Source organism: Rhinatrema bivittatum, chromosome 2, assembly GCF_901001135.1.
Source record: "Rhinatrema bivittatum chromosome 2, aRhiBiv1.1, whole genome shotgun sequence".
NCBI lineage: Eukaryota > Metazoa > Chordata > Amphibia > Gymnophiona > Rhinatrematidae > Rhinatrema > Rhinatrema bivittatum.
In genome coordinates this window covers 583,121,920-583,130,562 of record NC_042616.1, presented here as the reverse complement: position 1 = coordinate 583,130,562, position 8,643 = coordinate 583,121,920, and the positions used below count along the sequence as shown (strand labels likewise).

General features: G+C 36.4%; 1 protein-coding gene across 1 annotated transcript in view; it reads left to right on the top strand.

The window, feature by feature from the left end:
• The first annotated feature begins 1,596 nt into the window (after positions 1-1,596).
• Positions 1,597-8,643, top strand: part of ARHGAP28 (Rho GTPase activating protein 28) — a 547,343-nt gene continuing 540,296 nt past the window's right edge. Inside the window, exon 1 of the mRNA XM_029591030.1 lies at positions 1,597-2,086. The gene's annotated coding sequence lies outside the window, so the exon portion shown is untranslated. The remainder of the gene's footprint in view (positions 2,087-8,643) is intronic.

Below are 8,643 nucleotides of genomic sequence, written 5' to 3'. Positions count from 1 at the left end.
TGCCTAACATACTTATGTAGACCGGAGGTCCTACAAATATACAGAGAACTTATTAGTAATATTTAAATTATGGTTCGATATTGTGATTGAGAATAAATCATAAACCAGTGTCCTTTATATAGTTTGATGTGTATTTTACAATTTTTGAGGCCCTGGAGTAAAGTATTTGGGGCATATTGTGTGTGATCAATCTGTTCTGTGTCATCCAGGAAGCAACGTTTCAAGCTCAGTTGTTCATCCTACACATCCTCTCCTTTCTGTGAAGACAGCTCCAGATTCAGCTGTGTATCATCATCAGTGCACATCTGGAACTGGATCCCTCAGATCTAATAAAATCAACTAAAATCCCACTGTAAAATTTTTAAAAAGTTAAAGTGTCCTTCTGTGGAACACCATAAAGTAAGCCCCAGAGGGGACTCACCTGACCAGAAAAAAACACTCGCCATGAGCAATCTGAAAGAAATGAATGAAGCCAAGTAAAAGCAGAGCTCCTGACACTGTCTGACCAAAGACATTCTAATTGGAATAGGTAGCTGGTGTTGTCAAAGGCCTCATCAAGGTCTAACATTATAATCACTGAGTCTCTACCCCATTCAAGGAATACAACAGGTCATCAAAAAAAAGATTCCAGAGAGTGAATGTGAGCAGAAGTCAGTCTGGCACTGATCTAATATGTTATTTTCATCTAGAAACTGCTGAAATTGATAATAGCACCATTCCTTCTACCAATTTGCCCCCAAATCTTTCTTTAATAGAGGGCAAACAATTGCTTTTCACTTTAAATGGGATAATTCCATTTCACAGGAAAACATTTATATTGCCTTCAATATTTACAATAGACCCAATCTGGCTGGCTTAGATTCAGATAAAATTGTATTTGCATCTTCAAGACTAAGCTGTAATAAAGAAAATAAACTCAATTTTTCAGAAACAGAGGGCTTGATACTATGGCATCAGAAGCGTTCTCTAAGACAGCAAGTAACTTGAGAATCTTGCTAGACAAGTGTTGTCAATGTACTATAGTCTAAGACGCCAGCATTTTCTGACCCATGTTTTAACATTGGTAGATAAATCATCTTTTTTTTTTTTCAAATATTTCTCAAGACAGTTAATTTATCTCCAACCAGGAAGGCAAAACACTGGCATGCTATCAAGCTCAGACCACTAGTCCCGTTGTAGAAGCTCCTTCTCCAGGACTTTCCAGCATTTGCATTATTTCCTGTGGAAACTCAGAAAGTCCTTGAAGCATTATCTTATCCAGCATATGAGCTCTATCTAATCTTCCCTGGAAGCCATGACGACTTATCTTGCATCTGTGTGAAGGCTTTAGAAATAGTTATATCAGTTTTTGCTGTGAAGCCAAAACTAGCCACTTGCTTTGAGTTTGCAAAGTGTTTTAATTTTCTGCAGTAAAGTTAATCAACTCATTTTTTTTTAACTTGGATTGTTAATTATTATTTTTTTTAACTCTAGGACTAAACAGGTGAGATTTTTCATGTGTTTAATACCTGCTCTATCAGTTATCTGTCAGGCCACAGAGGTGTTAAACAATCTTAACAATCTGCAGTGGTTTGCAGATTCCAAGACAGGTTTTGTGTATAGTAACCAGAGGATGAGATTGATTGTTATGGGAGCTGGAATTAGTGTTGTTAGTGCACATAAGTTCTAGTTTGAATTAACAACATTAAGAGGCTTCCTCTACTACCATACCTAACCCAGCTCTAACGCCTGCTGTCCCTTGATGATGCAGGGTGTATTTTAGCCAAATAAGTAAACATGTTCCTTCTATTGCGATTGCCTGCAGATAAAACCCCAGCCTGAAGCGCATGGTAAAAGTGCCCTGTAAAAATGTTAATGCTGCAGTTATGTGCTCCATGGAAAAGTGTTTGCATACTTTGGTGAGAACTCCTCTCTCAGCATTTTATCTGATAAAACTGGGACAGAAAAAAAAAAAAAAAGTAGGACTGAAATACCTAACTTCTGTAGCAGCAGCCTGAGTAGCAGGTCGAAAAATATTCAGCGATGGAACCTAGTTCTCTGAAGCCAAGCTCTAAGCAAGGAAGACTCTGAGAGACCTTTTTTTCAGGTAAGTTTACCATGGCTTATTGTCTTCAGTATATGAAACAGGGTATTTTTTTTTATTTCATGAAGGGAAAACTCGGGCAGGCTAATTTGCTCCCGGAACCAAAGACAGGATTTCCTGTATGCTGCTGAGTTACAAGGAAGCAGACTACCAAATTCCTGAGAGGATGACTGGATCTGTAAATTTATTATAGTGTTTCTGCAGGTTACGTAAATCTCTCTGGGAGTTTAGGAGCAATAACTAAAAAAATGTAAAGTGTATGTGTGTTATGCCTCCTGAGTTCTGAGTAGCTATTATGCCCTTGTTCCATCAGTGTAATGCCTCAGGATTTATATTATGTTGCAGGAAAGGCTTGTGCTTAAGGTATTGCTATTTAAATTTCTTTCCTAATAACATAAAAATGTATTCCTTTTTATTAATTAAACAAACCTTTCTCCAGAACACACCTGATTTTCTTTCCTTTGCAGGAGTAGTAGGAGAATCAGCACCTCCTGTCTTTTTAAATAAATATCCCTGCAGTTAGAAACAGCATACAGATTAAATAGTTTTCAATTTAAAATATTTTTATGATAATCGAATTTTGTTTAAGTAGAAATTCAATGAAAGGATTGTTTTGGTTGTTATCATTTTATCATTTTTTAATTGCATTTTTTTTTGTTACACAATTTCCTGGAAGTGACTTCTGTTCCCTTGAATGGTTGAAAATGGGAAAGGAATCATCATCCCAGGTTGAACTTTTGTGTTTCTTTATTTAATATTTAAATTTATAATCCCACTGATATATATATATATATATATATATATATATATATATATATATATATATATATATGCCATGACTGTCAAATTATAGTATTTTATTAAAGCCATAAATAAAACAAAACCTGACAAATACTACTGCTTACCAAAAAACTCGTGTGTGTTTTATAAGGACCTCATCAATAGATGAAAAGGAAACCTCCACTCTTGCATGTGAATTATAAATTTTGGTCCTTTTTTTGGTCTGACTTTTAATGGCATTTATGTACAGACATCCTGGTATCTACACATAGATCGCCATTTAAAAATGAATTTGAGGTTTATGGTGTGTAAAATATGCACAGAACTTGATCTTGTCTGTACTTTTACCCAGATAGTGAGTAGGCATTATACCTGTATGCCACGCCAGCTTCCACATATTTCTAACTTGAGATTTAAAAGTGCCTGCAGATCTACATGGGCTGTTGAAAATTACCCTCTAAAAGTCATTCTTTTTCCAAAGAACAATTTTTTGAATGTTTATATTCAAATGCAAAATTTGTGACTAAATCCCATCTTTAAAAATCTTGTATATATATTTCCCTATGCAGTTTCTTTTTAAAAATTAACTAATATAAAACGTGTGCTAAAAGTGCCCACCAGCAGGAAGAGGGGTAAAATAGCAGATGTAGTTTTGAAAATACCAAATGTATATACTGTTTTCCTATCCCAACCTGCAAACCTTCCCAGAATGCTTCTTTAACATGGCAAAAGCATGCACATTGTGGAAGGCTGCATATGATTTTAGATGGGCAGAAGAGGACAATTTTCAGACAAACCAATTTACATGGCTAAATGACTTAGAAGATTATGCTCATCCTGGCAAGAAATGTACAAGCAGGCTAACTGTTTATCTGTAAAGCCCTTCAAGGTTCTAGTCAAGGTCATTTCCTCTTCTAATATTGCATATTTAAGATACTGATTCTATACTTTTTTTTCTATAGCTGCACTGTTTCATCTTTTCATGAGGGACTTTTTAACTTGTAGGTTAGAAAAATATTTATGTGATATTTAATCCAACCTACAGGGTGCTTTCTGATAAGCTCCTCTAAAAGAACAAAAAGCTTTGAGTTTATAGATGTCAAAGGTTTTGGTGGGGGGGGGGGGGGGTGGAGGGAAGATTGGTTTGGTTTAGTTCTCAGATGGAAATTTGTGGACCCCACATTATATTTTATTGTCGTTGATGGCTCCGATCTTAAATGTCTTACATTTTGTGTATGTTTTCTCCATCTAAAATGCAGCTATTCTATTGAGCAACCGCTTCATGTGCATGAATAAATTAGTATCACATTATAGGAAACTGTATGCTCAGCTAACTCTATATCAAGTCCATGAACAGCATGTTGAGCATTTGTTCCCAGAATTTTCTACTGTATCTGGTACCAGCAAATATAGATCAAAGGCAAATGTGAATGTGCATGAGTTTGTAATACATTCATGTATAGATTTTGTGGACGCAGTTCAGTAAATTTTGCTCAATTATTAAGGGGACATTAACCTAACTAACTAACAATACCACTAAACTACCCTGTGCTGTGATGGCATGAGTCATTTTTAGCACTGGATGAATGTTGTCGTTTCTCATTAAATTAATGAGACATTGGGCAAGCCCATCTCAACACAAAATTAACATGACATTGTACTGGGGCTGCCCATTATTAAATGATCCCCTATAGGTTTCTTCCATGTATGTTTGCCCATGTGCACATGTAGTGACCATTTCTTTGTATGTTCTATTCAGAACATTTTGTGGCACATTGAATATGTAGTAACTTCGACTTGCAATGGGCTGACACAGATATTTTATGGACCTGAGTCAACATGTGAAACCCGTTTATATGAACATTAATGCACAGTGAAAATAGTAATAAAATGAGCTGATAAAATAGGTATATAATCAAAGGTATAAATGAAAATGTATGGATTAAAAAGGTAGTGATCAAGCTAAAATGAGAGAGAAAAAAGGATAATACAAAAATGTTTCCTATACAAGAAAGTATGTAAAAAGTGTACTTGGAGTGCACAACAGGAAATGAATTTCCCCATTAGGATGTCCTGGTAACTTTCAAGAGACCCAAATTGGCCAATGTTGAAGACAAAATGCTGGGGCTCAATGAACCATTTAGTTTGATCCAACATGGTAAGTCCTATGTTCAGAGGAGAAAAAAAGTCAGAAAAGTATAGGCTCTAAAACCTTGAATACACAGGGATGTCCTCTTTCCCCTCCTTTGTTTAACTTACCTTTTGTACTAATGGTTCTAAGAGAAACCAAAGAAATTGAAGGGTTCACAACACAGTCAATGACTCACAAAATGTCATTATATGCAGATTACATTTTATTGTATTTAACACAAGTAGAAACTTAATTCAAGCACTGAAATTTCTTTTAGAGAAATATGGAATACATGCAGAATACAAGATTAATTATACAAAGTCAATTGTGCTGTGTGTTGGTCCCACTCAATACTTGGCAGATTCCAGTGGAAATTTTTTAACAGTGGGATTCTGATATTAAGTATTTAGGAATTAAGGTCACTTCATAGCTTAAAACATTATATCAAATTACCCTCCAGTAGTTACAAAAATACAAACAGATTTAAAGAAATGTTCATATTTTCCTGTATCTTCGTTAGGCTGAGCACATCTTTTTAAGATGGTAGTCTTCCCATGTCTGATGTAGTGTATGATCATCTGGAAACCAGCGACCACTAGATGATGTGGATCAATGTTAGGATGAAGAGATGAAGGTTCATTCAAAGGAGAGGGTCCTAGAATTCAGGAAAACAAATTTTCTCAAAATGGGGGGAATACCTCAAGAAGTTGTTAATTGGATGGAAAAATCTAGGGAAGTAGAAGGGCAGTGGGCAAAGCTAAAAGGAGATATCATAAAGGCAACTGATCTTTTTGTTAGGGATGTAAATAAATAAAGGGAAGAGGAAAAGAGAACATTATGGTTTTCTAAAGAAGTAGCTGAAAAGGAAAGGGAGAAAAGGTAAGCATTCAGAAACTACAAGAGATTGCAGAAAGAGAAAGACAGACAGGCAATAATATCTAGAAAAGTTAAGAGAAGCTGGGAAAGTAGTCAAGAATGTGAAAATTCAAATAAAAGAAAAAAATAGCAAATATGGTAAAAAGGGGAAGCAAGACTATTTTTTAGGGATGTGAATCGGTTCCAGAATCATTTCCGGAATCGTGTTCGTACTAGAACCGTGGGAAATCTTTGTTTCCGGCGATACCGCTTTTTTTTTTCAGCTGGAAGTGCATAAGTTGTCATTGTGAGACTCAGAGGTGAAAGGGAGGAATATGTAGAGACTGAAGAGGAAAAAGCAAAATTGCTTAACAAATATATCTATTCAGTGTTCACTGTGGAAGGGCCTGGAGCAGGACCACATAAAACAAAAAGAAATACAATTGGAAGTGAGGTAAACCTCAATCAATTTTCAGAACAGACTTTCTACAGAGCAGTCTGCATCCAGGCTATTTAGCTACCATGCTAACCTTTAAGTAGTCTGATGTATGCTCATCTCTGCCCAGAGAATTGTTACATCCTTTGTAAGAAAATTAACTTTTGAAACCAGCATGGACTGATAGACTTCAGCAAATAATTCACCATTGTGGCATATCAGACCAATTAAGACTGATTCCAGTCATCCAATTGCCAATATCATCTTGCGGAATGATATTGGCAATTTTATTTCCAGAATTGTAATAGACAGCTATGTGCCTTCCTAATTAAAGCAGGCTTTGCTATGTCCTAGTTTGAAAAAACCTAAGTTGTAAATATAAAATCCTTCTAAGCATCATCCAATATCCTCCCTTCCCTTATTCGCTAAGGTAACCGAAGGAACAGTATTAAAACAGTTGCAAGATTTCTTAGCTAATGATTTATATTTTAGACAATTATCAATTTGATTTTTGCCCAGCGCATAAGTACATAAGATTTTCCGTACTGTGTCAGACCAAATGTCTATCAAACCCAGTATCCTATTTCCAACAGTTGCCACAAGTACCTGGCAGGATTCCAAGAGGTAGATAGATTCCATACTGCTTATCCCAGGGATAAGAAGTGGATTTCTGCAACTCCATCTTAATAATGATTTATGCACTTTTCCTCCAGGAACTTGTCTAAATCTTTTTTTTTTTAAATACAGCTTTCACCACATCCTCTGGCAATGAATCCCAAAGCTTAATTATGCATTGAGTAAAAAAATATGTTCTCTTATTAGTTTGTATCATCTAGTAACTTCATTGAGTGTCCCCTAGTCTTTGAACTCTTTGCAGGAACAAATAACTGATTAATATTTATTAATTCCACTCCACTCATTATTTTATAGACCCTCTATCGTATCTCCACTCGCCTGTCTCTTCTCCAAGCTGAAGAGTCCTAACCTCTTTAGCCTTTCCTTATATGGGAATTGTTCCATCACGTTTAATCATTTTGGTCACCCATCTCTGTACCTTATCTTTTCTGAGATGTGATTACCAGAACTGCACACAATACTGAAGATGAGGTCATGCCATGAAGCAATACAGAGGCATTATGATATTCTCTGTTTTATTCTCCATTCCTTTCCTAATAATTCCTAGCATTCTATTTGCTTTCTTCGTGGCGGCTGCTGCTGCACAATGAGCAGAAGATTTCAACATATTTTCAACAATGACATCTAGATCCTTTACCTGAGTGGTGATTCCTAATGTGGAATCTTGCATTGTGTAGCTATAATTTGGGTTACTCTTCCCTAAGCGCATTACTTTGCACTTGTCCATATCAAATTTAATTTGCCATTTGCATTCCCAGTCTCCCAATTTTGTAAAGTCCTCTTGCAAATTCTCACAATCCTCTTGTTATTTAATATGTTTTGAATAACTTTGTGTCATCGGCAAATTTGGTCACCTCACTTGTTCCCATTTCCAGGTCATCTATAAATATGTTAGAAAACAGCAATTCTTCTGGTGTCTACCTTGAATGTGTTTTGTCAAGGTTTTGCTATGGATAGCAAATATATACTTCATCATTATTTATTTGTTTCACATTCTTCCAACAGTTGAGTTAAGAGTGTGTTTATAGAATAGAGAGGTCAAGAATAGGCAGTAGTGTACATCAATGAAAAGTTATGGTAACAATCAAGAGAGGGTTACAATGAGCATAGAGTACAACCACAAAGTGACAGTAAGCAAGCAGAAATAGGCATAAAATACATCAATAAATATTATCAAACCAACCATATTTAAATTGGGGATAGACAAGGTAATAGGAACCAAGGGTGTAATTTATAAATAGAAGATAAGGGAGGAGGAAGCAGCTTATTAAGGCTGGGTATACAGTGCAATGGGGAAAGACTGAAGTAGATTAAGAATTGTAATAAAATAACACTGACCTAGCAGATAAAATTGGGAAAAAAATATAGAGAAGTAGCGTAGTTTTTATGGGAATGCTGGAGGCGGTCCCATTTCTGAGGAGATTGTGTACCCTTGGACCATGACGTGACCGCAGAGGAGCTCCGGAAAGCGCCGAGGCAGGCGAGGAATGTCCAAGCACAGGCTAGAGATGCAGGACCCTAGTCTCTGCCGAACCTGATCGCATTGAAGAGACCCAGCAATGCAATCTTGGTCTCTGGAGTAGCCTTCCAGCAACTCGATAGCCCTTTCCGACCTGCTGTACGGAATGGCAGATGCGACAGGACGAACAGAGGCTAAAGGCTGGAATGAACAGACTCAGACGAAGACTCAGGAAACTTGAAGGATGAGACGAGACTCAGGTT